The sequence below is a fragment of the Chanos chanos genome, chromosome 3 (assembly GCF_902362185.1).
Source record: "Chanos chanos chromosome 3, fChaCha1.1, whole genome shotgun sequence".
Taxonomy (NCBI): domain Eukaryota; kingdom Metazoa; phylum Chordata; class Actinopteri; order Gonorynchiformes; family Chanidae; genus Chanos; species Chanos chanos.
In genome coordinates, this window is record NC_044497.1 from 55631541 (window position 1) to 55644179 (window position 12639).

The following is a 12639-nucleotide window of genomic DNA, read 5'->3' on the forward strand; positions in this document are numbered from 1 at the left end:
GACACTTAACACCCTCCCAGGTCATATGGATGTAGGGACACTTAACACCCTCCTAGTTCATATGCATGTAGAGACACTTAACACCCTCCTGGTTCATATGGATGTAGGGACACTTAACACCCTCCCAGTTCATATGGATTCAGAGACACTTAACACCCTCCTGGTTCATATGGATTTAGGGACACTTAACACCCTCCCAGTTCATATGGATGTAGGGACACTTAACACCCTCCTAGTTCATATGGATGTAGGGACACTTAACACCCTCCCACTTCATATGGATGTAGGGACACTTAACACCCTCCCACTTCATATGGATGTAGGGACACTTAACACCCTCCTAGTTCATATGGATGTAGGGACACTTAACACCCTCCCACTTCATATGGATGTATTCATCTCTATATTTTTACTGATGCTTCATCTATAATGTATTGAACACAATTCAGAATCTTTTTTTTTTTTTTTTAAAGCCCGAATTGAAATGTCGGGCGAAATTGGAATCTTTCTGTCCAATGCTCAATGATCAGTTTATTGCTCAAGCATACTTAACTGTCTCCACTGGAGGCTTAAGAGGCACTACACTCCATTCAAAATGATTAGGCTTCATTATTACCCAACAAAACGGCTCAGCTATGGACTTCAACAACTCTACCATAAGCATGGCTGTGTTTGTGATGATCTTACTTTGCTGTTAAATTACATTTCACAAACAGGAGCAGAGAGTTTGCGATAAGACTAAGGAACAGTCTGTCTCATTACATGACAGGATCCAGAAATATTAGCATCATTAGACATGTTAGTCTTAGCATGCTCTAAATCAGCAGAAGCAGCAGTAGCAGCTATGATATGATGTGGTCTGGTAAAAAAACAAAACAAAACAAAACAAAAACCCTTTTTGCCAATCAGCGGCTGTGTTTCTTGCCACTTGCTAAATTAACTGGAGTCAGAAATGTTTTGGTTAATCAGTCACATGAGAAATATAACCCAGTCTTGAAAGAGCTATCAGACATTGTATGAGATGAACTGATTTAGTGAGGAAGAAGAGGAGATAGGGGTTGTAGTTGAGATGTGAAATGCATGATAACACTTTTTCAGTGACAAGGGACAGGTGACAGGTGACAGGAGCAAACATTTCTGCTCATGGGACCTTTCTGCTCTCATGTCTCCTCAGATTTAACTTGACCTACACCCTGACCTACTCACCCATGGTTTAATGCCCTCTGACCTCTTTTATAATCACCTTAATCAACGCCCACATATGTCTCTCTCTCCCTCTCTTTCTCTGTCTCTCGCTTTGTGTGTGTGTATGGAGAGAGCGTGTCTACATGTGACCTAATTCACCTCTTTCTACAAACAAACAGTGCACACGACGCTTAGTTAGAGGCACTTTATTCAGCCTAATGGTCAGCAAAAACCTGATGACCTCAGCACAGGACCTTTGAACCACGTTTTGACCTAGACTTCATAACAGCAAAAGAAAAAAAAAAAGAAAAAAGAGAGGGGTGTGTGTATGTGTGTGTGTGTGTGGGGGGGGTATTGGGGTGTGCTATCACTTTTAGGTCACCAAATGGATTTGGAAATGAACAGAATTTTGTCCCCCCTTAAACTGTTTTATTTAATGATTAAATATGCTTCAGTTAATTGTGGGCTGCTCTGATTAAAAAGAAAAGCTGATTTTGAATAAGATTACAGATTAGTATCTCTTCCTTTCTTCCTCCAATTTCTTTCACTTCTTGTTTGGTTCCATGTGGATATCGTATGCTTGACAGACCAGACATTTATAACCAGTAACACGAAGGCATTCCATCTTCCTTTGCAAGATGAATATTTCCGCCTGTAATAGTGTACCAGTAGAAGTCATCTTTCATATCCCTTCACAACACAATCAATTATGCATGCAACTGTTTTTTTTTCTAACTCGTGTACATTAGAAACTGAATGGATGGGACTGCGAGACGCCCCATAGTTCGGGGGTGATTGCGATACGACTTTGGCGCACACTGCCTGTTTGATTACTTCCATTTACGGCGACCGTTTGAATCTAGAGGTGCAGAACGCGATGTGGCAGCTCATCTCAAACAGAGTGTTGTCCGTTTGTCTCCTTGTGTTGGCTTAACGTTGATTTTGTAGTTTAGTTAAGGACGTGCTGATGTGCCGAGTCATCTGTGAGGACAGGCGTGCGGTAATTGCTGAGGATGTGCAGGGCCGCGTAATTAGATAATAGTAACTGAGGATTTTTTTTTCCGCCCAGCGGACCGTGCGCGAGCCTGTTTCAACAGCAGATCTCTTAACTCTGCATCTCTAGCCAAATGTCTCATCATATTCCAGTCTTCCCACCTCGTCTCTGACAGGTATCAGCTAGATGCTCTGTAAGTCATATCAGAAAGAAACAAAGACGTGTCATATTGAATGTTAAAATACGGTATGAACACAAATGACAGGACACTGTCAGATGGCTGCATGATGTCATTTCCTGCCACATGTGTCCTCCGCTACATTTCTGTTTCTAACTTTCCGGATGCATTGGCAAATCAAACCTCCTAAATAAACCTGAAATTTACAGTAAACGTGCTCTCCTCAGGGACATCAACTCATGTTTTAACTTGGTGAACTTTCTGAAAGTGAACTTCAGTAAAGCATCAAAATGAAAGGAGTTACCAATTAATGAGGAGAATAAATGTCAAGTGAAGTTGCTGGCAGACAAATACTTTGTAAGCTGATATGAGGTGGGGAAATAATTAGTCTATATGAAGTAAGATTGGGCAATGTAAATACAAGTTGATATGAAGTGGTAAAAGGGATAATGGATAATGTTTCTTCAGTAAACTGAACAATGAAAGTTACTGGTAAAATTGAATTTGTTATGTATGTGTGTGTATATATATATATATACACACACACACACACACACATATATATACACATATATATATATATATATATATATATATATATATACTGTATACAGACATTTTGTTTTTTTTAGTTAAAATCTTCACTGAGCTTAACTGTTTAGTTTGGGTGTGTCCTTAAATGTTACACATCAAATGTCTTTCATGAACAAATTACATTTATTCGTTTAGCTGACTGTCTTTCCCCAGAGGGACACGCAAATATAAACCTTGTATGTCAGTGGTCACATGACCGCGGAGGAAACTAGGGATTTATGTGCCTTAACTCAGGGCCACTGCTGATAACGGTTAGAGCCAAGCAGCCTATAGACACTCTGCTGTTTCCCACCACATCACCACTACTCCACAGCAACAACACAAGGTGAATGAGAGGGACACTTCCTCTCAGCCAATGAATGCATCTCCTCTTGTTTAAGACACGCTGCGGTTAAAACACACAACCTACAGAATCCAAACCCCGTACATCGCCGTGTGACTATCATACACCGCCTCATGAAGCATACCTTCTGCGCCTAGACGTGGATCAAGGCCTTGGATTTACAAGACCAGCGTCTTGTCCACCATGCTCTCTGTGTTTGGTCAAATGTGCAAATAATATCAAATCACGTAATCATTTCATTGTCATCATTCATTATCCCCACATGGGCGATGAGGTCTTGGAAAAACCCATGGGTTTCAGCTGCAGAATGACCTCGAATTACACTGGGGTCAGCAAACCTCCAAATCTACAATTAGATACCGAGAGGTATCTATTGGGAATTAAAAATTAAGGCTGGAACAGTGGGTACGGACCATGGTAACACTACAGATATGGACTGTCTAGCAGAATGCACCGATTAGACAGTAGGGCAAATCAAAAATGCCCATTTACCAAACACAAAACAAGAGGATGGACATGAAAGAGGGCTGACCATATAAGAGCATTTCAGAATAAAAATAAAACATGCTAGACTAATAAAGTATTGTACCTAAATTTCTGTATATCTCTTATACCTTTATAGTTATGTAGGTATGTATATACCATTATCCATTACACTTATATACCTACCAACCTATATATATATATAGGTAGGTAGGTATATACATATATAAGTATATAAGTATAACGTATAATAAGTATGATAATCTATAGATACAGGTTGATGGTTATACAGGTTTATGGTTACAGCTACATAGGTAGGTATAACTGTTACAAAAGACAGTCTACATAAATAATAAGTGAAAGATTCTAGCAAATACATGCTAGAATGCACCGATTAGACAGTATGGCAAATCAAAAATGCCCATTTACCAAACACAAAACAAGAGGATGGACATGAAAGAGGGCTGACCATATAAGAGCATTTCAGAATAAAAATACATATTAATACATAGCGATACAAAATACATAGCGATACATGTTTGGCTCACACCAACATTATAAAATGAAAGATCATGTACTTCCTCATTCATGTAGAAACGGAAAGGGAGGCAGCCACCATGCCTGTCCTAGTCAGAGGGGAGTAACTGAGGGTAGGAAAAAGGAGAAAAACGTCAGTTGTGGAGTCTGGTCTGTGAGGAGTGGGGGCACGTTCCACAGTGGAGGGAAAAATATTCAGTCAAGACCATGGGTCTATCAACAGGACGGTCAGTGAGGGAAAAATATTCAGTCAAGACCATAGGTCTATCAACAGGACGGTCAGTGAGGGAAAAATATTCAGTCAAGACCATAGGTCTATCAACAGGACGGTCGGTGAGGGAAAAAAAAACATTATGAAGTCCGTCTGACAAATGGAAAGGACATGTTGTTCGTTCACACAAAAGCATTGGCGTTTTGATTGGAAATGGGTCAAATGGTCAGAACAGACTGAAATCTTAAAGTTATGGGTCTGTTTTTTCTGCCGGTTCCGGGAATCTCATCATCCCTGAAGGCACTGTGAATACTATAAAACTGCACGTGTTTTCGTAAGGAAGTTCTTAAGCACAACCATATGGCTTGTGTTAAATCCATAGGAAAACAAGTGTCCAGGACGGAATAAAGTTTGTTTGTATAGGATGCATGCAATGATGAAAGTTTGTATTGATAAATGAAGACCTCCCAAACTCTGAAAGGAAAAACGTCTGTGATCGTAAACTGACTGCATTTATCCTAATGAATCTTAAAATGTTTTCTCCCAGAGGGTGGCCATGAAATATTCAAATGCAATAGACTACCCCTTTCTCTCTCTAAGTTGTGTGCATTTCTTTTTTATGTGCACATATAACGACAGAAAAGTCTGTTTAGATTTGACACTAAGTGGTGATCTGGAAATACTCTGTGTCTCTTACTTGGCCCCTAGACTGATGCATTTTCAATTCATTACATGCCCAGGCTCCTAAGAGCACCCCAGTTTTTAAAAACGTAATCATCTCTGAAGTGCTGTTGTCATTAATTAAACATGTGTGTGTCTCTGTCATTTTATGTAAAACAGGAAACGTGTGGCAGCAGTGGACTCTGAGATTTGACATAATTAGTGTAGCACATTTTGGAAACCGTAAAGAGACCCATTTGTCCTCATAGACTCATCAGTTTTCACTGCTTCATCTGAGAGGCCTTATTTCTTTTTCTCTCAACAGGGCTTTTATTTGTTCTGCATGGTCCACCCTTACACTAACACTGTGCGAATTCATATTTTACATTCTGTTCCTATTTCCTAGAGCCTTTTCCTACCGCTCTCCCTTCCTCTGGAATGGTTTACCTACAGAGGTTAGGGAGGCAAACTCTCTCCATACTTTTAAAACCAGACTTATCTATTTTCTCGAACTTATGCATCATATAATTTTGAGTTGACTTTGTTATAGACATGCAAAGCCCTTTGAGACTATAAATAGTGATATTGGGCTCTAAATAAATATTATTATTATCATTATTATTATTATTATTTAAATAGGAAGATTCACTGTGCGATGACGCGGGAGAACCGTGCGTAGAGACTGAAAGTCTGAAAGGTCTTCTGAAGTCTTGTCACGTACTGTTTCATTTCTCCAAAAAAAGAAGGGGAATTTGACACCTTTTCCTCTTTACCCTTTTGAACTGAGAGAGCAAAACCTTAGTTAATTAGCAGATCTGGTTAAAAGACAAAAGGAGTGTGATCCTATAATGTGTTAGATGTAGAGCATAGGATCAGCTAAAACACAGTTTACATATGGAGAATTGATGCGAAAATACTACTGGCTGTGATGTTTGATGTTATGGAAGCTGGAGGCATGAGCTCTAATCTCTGACAAACCTGCTTTGGTTCACCTCCAGTTTCTCCTAACAACATTGTGAAACATCTCTAAAGAGGAAGTAAGTTACACACACACACATGCACGTACGCACACACACACACACACACGCACGCACAGACACACACACACACACACACACACCTAAAACCAAGCATTAATTCCGAATAGATTCTTGACGATTCATGAGCTAGATTAATTCTTTTAAAACTCAGATTGATTTTGCTCCGTCGTTCGTCCTTTTAAGCAAATGTAACCGTCTGAAAAACAGAGAGTTAAGACCTCATTTCCGTGTCTGGAACGGAAAGAAAATCAATCTTGTGTTACTCTGTTCTGTGTCGACCGCAGTTACAGCTGGGTCTGACACTCCGCTACGGGCTGCAATAAAAAAGGCAGAAACTTCCAGCACATTTAATTAAAGTTTCTCCCCGCGCCGTCGGTGGCTTGGGCCGACTCCCATTCGAAGGGTCGTAATGGATGTTTGCGGTCGGCCACGACAAGATGACGCGGTGGCAAAAACGGTTGATCCTCAATAAGTCAACTCCGCGAAACGTTCAAACCTTGGGTTCATTCCAGCTCTCCTCCCATCCTCTGGGTAGATGGAACAGGGAGACCAGATGGATGGGAGTCCGCCACTGAGCTTTCTCTAAACAGCTTTCCACGTCCAGAGGGGCAAATGAAGCACTCTGACAGATTGAACAGGGATGGAACCACACATGGGCCGATCCGGCTTCCTCACAGCGGAGAAGAGAGAGATGTTATAGGTGGTGTTACAAACAGTCCCTATCTTTTCCCTCTCCCAATATCCTCCTTCACCTCCTTCAAACACCCCCCTCCCACCCCCCCACCACCAAATACACAATAACATCAAAGGTCAAAGCATGCGCGTAGCTCTTCGAACTGGTCTCTAACGATCATTATTTTTTCAGTCTGAGTAGTCTGGGTGGTGAGTAGTGAGGGTTTTTCAGAAACCTGCAAAAACCCACCAACCAACCGACCAACCAAACAAAAAAACCCTAAACAAAAGCAAAACAAAAAAACCAACAGCTTTTTTTTTTTGTTTGTTTTTTTGTTTTTTTTACTTTGCCTTGCTCTCTGTCATTCCCAATAAATGTTAGGAGATGCATAATTTCCCCTGCATAAACATTTACCTGGTTTCTTTCTTTCTTTCTTTTGGTTTTATTATCGTGTTGTGTGGGAGGATGTCTATTTGATGAAATTTGGTATGACCGTACGATTACATTCGCAAATAATAATGGTACCAAAATATTGGTCACAGTCTGAAGATGATAAAATCGATCCAGAAATATATGAAAACAATTTCAGACACCTGAAATATTAAACGTGATGCTAGACAGAAGGGTTATGAGGGTGTAAAGATCACTTGGCTCTTGGCGGTCGCTGAAAATGAGGCGTCGCCATGGCACCTGGATGATGCTAACATTATCACCCCAGACTTCAGACTTCTTCTTCTTCTTCTTCTTTTTTTTTTTTTCAAATCATGTCATAAAAAAAGGAAATAGCACATTTCAGTGAAAAGCTGCCTGAAAACAAGGTCTGCTCCAGCTGTCCTGGGCGGTCTACCTCTGGGGCCGAGCTGAAAGTGAGCTTCTATCTACAAACTCTACCAAACTCTCTGTAAGAGACGAGGAGATAAGAAAATGAGGAATAATTGCAGTTGTCTCTATCAAATTTCAGCATTACAGCCCTAATCCAATTACAATTTCATTCTATTACGTCCAAACTGGGAAGCGTGTGCTTTCATATCCTGTCTCAGGCGAGGCAAGAGAGGCCACAGTGCACTTTTCTTATTATAGACGAAAAAACCCCCAAAACAAAACGATCCAAAAGATCTTTCTCTGGAACACGTGGAAGATGAATGAAATAAACGCGTTTATTGATTTATTGAGAGAAAGTGCCGGGAACAGTGGCTACAGCTGACTTTATAGGGACTGATAATGCAGGAGAACACATCTCTTCATCTCCTCTGACAGATTACACCATCTCTTTTCGTGAATACATTTAAATCAACCAAAAAAAAAAAAAGTGATATGACTGCTCTCGGCTTTCTAAGGAGTCTCATTTCCTATTGTACTGGTGGATTCTGGAGAGTACAGAGAGAGAGAGAGAGAGAGAGAGAGAGAGAGAAACATACTCTAAAACGGATGGAAATTCAAATATGACACAGCATGCCTGAATCCAATGGAAGCGACAGGGAAATTAGGTTTTATGTGGACCACACGCGGTTGTAAACTAGGATGTGAAACACTTCAGAGCTTTCTCCCACAAATGGGACAGAGCTTAACACGGGGAAGATATCACCGAAGTTGCTAGGCAACGATTTTGATATCAAAGTCACAGCCCAATTCATGCTGATTCCAGTTCCCTCCCCCCTACATTTGTAATTTGTTTTATTCTTTTTTTTTTTTCTTTTAACGAGGCAATTGCTCCTTTTCTGCACGGTGCTGTTTAGAGCTGTACTGATGTAGGGAACGCTGTGTAATGCTCTCTGCTCTGGAGGGATCATTTTCAGTACCGTTTTCAGGACATGCATCCACAGTGATCACATTTTAGCATTCTACGAATATTTTCAGAAATGATGTACACTCGTATTGCAAATGCACTAGTGTACTATTCAATACACTCACAACAACTGGAAGTATTTGGACATGGAACATATTTTCACTGGAACACATAAACAGGTTACAAACCAGTTTATTCCTCCAACCCACACACACACACACACACACACACACACGTGCACGAAACACCCACACACACACACACACACGCAGGGTTGTTGTTCTAACTATGGATGAAGGTTTTGTTAACGATAAGACAATGAATCAACTGATGACCCTTTCAGTGTCTGCGGTCTGGGAGATCTCTTCTTAAAACAAATAAAAACAAAACAAAACAAGAGAAAAAAGCAAGACCAAAAATAAAAAATAATAATAATAATTTGAAAGTGAAGGAGAAGTGAGACAGGTGGGAAGAGGACTGAGTCATTTTCTGTCCATCATGATGTTATTCTGAGATTAAAGAAAAGCCTTCAGAGACAGTGGAGCTGGGTTTGTCATTCTTCCCACTCAGTGTCACCAGACCGAAAATTACATTTATTTATTAATTAATTTATTTATTCTTACCATATATTTTTGACAGCAGTTTACATCAAAATCTGTCGATAGAGGGTAGTTTGGTATATGTCACCGGTTTTAATAGCCAGCGTTTAAACTTGTTTACTTTAGGCCCTATCCTCACCCATAACACGTTGGTGTTATTATGGTGCCAGTCTGCCTCTGAGGACACTGTTACATCCTCAGACAGGAACAAGACACCACACCGTAAGACGTGATGGAAACATTTATAAGACCAAACTTAGTCCTTCTGTTTGTCTGTTCATAAAAGACTTTCTACCATATTGTCCACAAAAACGTATCACAGCTACAGTAAACGACAGTGATGGACAATACGACCTGGGATATTTTTTAAATTAATCTCTTTGTTTCTTTATCTGCTTTTGTTCTCCACTGCAGTTGCACTTGTCGAATGACAGTGTGTGATGACATGATTTTATCGATCAATGTATTTCAGCGCTGTTTTAAAAAAGAAATTTGACCATGTATGGTAAAAGAAAAATCAAATTTGTCTGTAATATTAACTCGTCGGATGGCTTTTACGCGTTATTTTTAGGAGGGAGCATAATGGTGAAAACATGAAAGAACGGTGGTGCATTCCTCTACAACAGCGTGACCTGTAATCTGACCTGAGATTATGTAGTGAGTGTACAAATGCATTTCTGCCCAAAGCTTGTCCAGAGTGGACTCTATAGAAGGGGAAGAACAGCAGAACAAGGCTATTCACCTCCTGCCCCGAAGAAGCGCAATCCTGTGCGTGCTCTTGCTTCAGCTAAAGACAGTTCGTCTCAGACCACGACTGTGGAATGCACACACTTCTTTCTTAAGTGGAGCAGAAGCAGATCAGTCCATAATCAAAGGGTTAAGATGAAAAAAAGAAAAAAAGGCAGATGTTCCTGTCCTTCAGGGCTGATGATGAATATCTGTTCAACAGCCCTCAGTTTCTCATATTACTGATGTCCCATGCCAGAACTCTTTACCTCTCTACTCGCAACCCCCCCCCCCCCCAAAAAAACGGACACATTATCATGTACCCGCCGTGTCCTGGACCCCGGCCCCGGAAAAAAAATACCCATATTCACAATACACCAACAAAGAGGATTCCATTATTTGAGCTGAGAGTTTGCTACTGTGGGCCTCTCATTGTACTGGCAGAGATGTTGATCTGGGCCTTCTCTGAGTTCAGCTAGATGAGTGCTAATGGCTGAGAGATTGGACCGTAGATGGGTCTCTAATGGTGATGGATCTCGTGTCGTCTCACCCTCTTTTCCCCGCAGTTCACTTAGAGAGCATCTAAAGCAAAGTTTTCCACCAGTAACTCCGCTCATACGCAGCGTGTTCACTCCCATAATGAAGGTCCTTACTGTTTACTATAACAGCATTTGGATTTGTGTGTGCAACCCTTACCATCAATATTCCCGACTACAAATTCTCTCGCTGAGTGCCAGACAAAACAAAAGTATGTGATGGTGACCGTTCAATGGCAAAGGCCTTTTCTTTTTTTAATAATATTCTTAGGGCCAATATTTGATAGGCTTTTCTGATACATTATGCTTAGGGCATCACTTAAATCACTTAAATCGACAGACTTCTCATTCCACAAAAACACATTTTCCTTGGAATGCAAGTTTGGCCGAGTGCGATCGGCCCGTCAACGGGAGCGGTCCAGAAACAGCCGGAAGATGGATTCACGGGGGAGGTGACCACGGTCCAGTGAGGAGAACCTGGTCGAATCGGGACTGTTCCCGACAGTCCTAATGCAGCGACGATGACGTTAGAAGGGGAATGTAAAATCAATGGGCCGGCTGACTGAGGTCAGAGAACATGCCGGAACATTTCCCTCATCACAGAGGCGTAATCGCCGCAGAGACTAATTCTCAGGTGCTCATTTCTGGCTACCACACAAATGAAGCCCACTGTTAACCTTTCCACCCGCGAGCTGATGTGCGATGAGAAGAATAGATTGTAATGGCCACTAATGCATTATTAACTCACACAGAGATGGCAAATTCAGAGAATTTCTTTTAATATTATGTGAAATACTTGGGGGTGGGGCGGATGCTATTTATTCACAGTACAAATGCTATTTATTGACAGTAAATGGTTCTCCATTACAACTGCAGCAACATTACATATTTCCATTATGCCGTTTAATATAAGGCCACGTATAGTAATATACACGTGCATTAAATATAAGACACAGATAATGTCTTTTTGGCCCGTATCCTGTAGCTGTATAAGATCATTCAGAACAGAGGAGACTAGAATAGATTCTTCCACGCTAACAACTGTAGGAAAATGTTTGAATCACATGCTATGTAGTGGGTGTCTTGATGTAACTTTTGATCATCATTTCACAGCATGACATTCGATACAGAGCACCATTCATCGGGAGGAGCACAAACTACAGAGGAGAGGAGAGGAGAGGAGAGAGAAGGAGGAGGAGGAGCTTGAGGGAGCAGCACGGATGGCGTTGCTCGGTGAGGAGAGGAGAGGAGACCACTCTCTCTCTCTCTCTCTCTCTCTCTCTCCTCTCCCTCAGGCTACAAGGTACTTCTCCCTCCCAGGGATCCACGGCTCAATGTGCGTTTGCCTAATAATCAATAATGTATAGGCCTCAATTTAGCCGCGGTACACGGTCGAACCGCATGCCATGAAGCACCGAACACTGCCGTCTCCTCAGCCCTCGTATTAGGGGATCCGTTACACGGACTCTATTTTGGTCTCATTAAAGATTTCCAATTAAAAAAAAAAAAAAAGCTTGATTTCGAGTTTGCCATCAACACCTCGCCCAAGTTTGCGACAGAGGAAAGAAATTGCTTAGTCATGGCAGCATAAGTTTGAATTTCTAACCACAGAATTATTATCTCGTCTCCTACGCCAAAATGCTTTTTGTGAATTCCTAAGAAAAAAACCCTGCCATAGTGTTGACTAAATGTTCACATTACCGTCAGGACGACACTATGTTGCTGTTTGATTCAATTTCTTCATTGTTCGCGCAATGTTATTTGATATGATGATATTGTTTACTAACGCTGTGAGATGCTGTGAGGGTTTGAACTCTCCACACGCTCACGGCGAAATAATGTTTACAGCCTTAGTATGTCTTTATTGGTTCCTAGTGTCTCTCAACGCGAACGTCACTTTTTTTTTTTTTAGCAAGATTTCGACCAATCAAGCGCTTGTCTTTGCAGATTGACCACAAGTTACCTTGTTGGAGCTCAAAGAGTACTGGTACCATCGGAACCTGTCGGTCGGCGGAAAGAAGCGTAGATATCCGCTCATTACAACTTTTTTTCTTTCAGTCTACACTGTTTGCAGGTTTTTTTTTAAGAACAGAC